General features: G+C 34.5%; 1 protein-coding gene across 1 annotated transcript in view; it reads left to right on the forward strand.

Moving 5' to 3' along the window:
* GPC5 (glypican 5) overlaps positions 1 to 1507 on the forward strand; it is a 1397564-nt gene that overhangs the window by 224380 nt on the left and 1171677 nt on the right. The window lies entirely within an intron of this gene.

Raw genomic sequence — 1507 nt, forward strand, 5'->3', positions numbered from 1 at the left:
TTTCAGTTTTTCACCATTGAGAATGATGTTTGCTGTGGGTTTGTCGTATATGGCCTTTATTATGTTGAGGTAGGTTCCCTCTATGCCCACTTTCTAGAGAGATTTTATCATAAATGGGTGTCGAATTTTGTCAAAAGTTTTTCTGCATCTATTGAGATGAGTATATGGTTTTTTTTCTTCAGTTTGTTGATATGGTGTATCATATTAATTGATTTGCGTGTATTGAAGAATCCTTGCATCCCTGTAATAAATCCCACTTGATCATGCTGTATGATCCTTTTAATGTGTTGTTGGATTTTGTTTGCTAGAATTTTGTTGAGGATTTTTGCATCTATATTCATCAGTGATATTGGTCTGTAATTTTCTTTTACTGTAGTATCTTTGTCTGGTTTTGGTATTAGGGTGATTGTGGCCTCATAGAATGAGTTTGGGAGTGTTCCTTCCTCTGCAATATTTTGGAAGAGTTTGGGAAGGATGGGTGTTAGCTGTTGTCTAAATGTTTGATAGGATTCACCTGTGAAGCCATCTGGTCCTGGACTTTTGTTTGTTGGAAGATTTTAATCACAGTTTCAATGTCATTACTTGTGATTGGTCTGTTCATATTTTCTGTTTCTTCCTGGTTCAGTCTTGGAAGGTTATACCTTTCTAAGAATTTGTCCATTTCTTCCAGGTTGTCCATTTTATTGGCATAGAGTTGCTTGTAGTAGTGTCTTAGGATGCTTTGTATTTCTGCGGTGTCTGTTATAACTTCTCCTTTTTCATTTCTAATTTTATTGATTTGAGTCCTCTCCCTCTTTTTCTTGGTGAGTCTGGATAATGGTTTATCAATTTTGTTTATCTTCTCAAAGAACCAGCTTTTAGTTTTATTGATCTTTGCCATTGTTTTCTTTGTTTCTATTTCATTTATTTCTGCTTTGATCTTTATGATTTCTTTCCTTCTGCTAACTTTGGCATTTGTTTGTTCTTCTTTCTCTAGTTCCTTTAGGGTAAGGTTAGATTGTTTACTTGAGATTTTTCTTGTTTCTTGAGGTAGGCTTATATAGCTATAAACTTCCCTCTTAGAACAGTTTTTGCTGCATCCCATAGGTTTTGGATCATCGTGTTTTCATTGTCATTTGTCTGTAGGTATTTTTTGATTTCCTCTTTGATTTCATAAGTGATCTCGTGGCTATTTAGTAACGTATTGTTTAGCCTCCATGTGTTTGTGTTTTTTATGTTTTTTTTCCCTGTAATTCATTTCTAATCTCATAGCTTTGTGGGCAGAAAAGATGCTTGATATGATTTCAGTTTTCTTAAATTTACTGAGGCCTGATTTGTGATCTATCCTGGAGAATGTTCTGTGTGCACTTTAGAAGAAAGTGTAATCTGCTGTTTTCGGATGGAATGTCCTATAAATACCAATTAAATATATCTGGTCTATTGTGTCATTTAAAGCTTCTGTTTCCTTATTTATTTTCATTTTGGCTGATCTGTCCATTGGTGTAAGTGAGGTGTTAAAGTCCCTCAC

Source organism: Physeter macrocephalus, chromosome 13, assembly GCF_002837175.3.
Source record: "Physeter macrocephalus isolate SW-GA chromosome 13, ASM283717v5, whole genome shotgun sequence".
In the NCBI taxonomy this organism is placed as follows: domain Eukaryota; kingdom Metazoa; phylum Chordata; class Mammalia; order Artiodactyla; family Physeteridae; genus Physeter; species Physeter macrocephalus.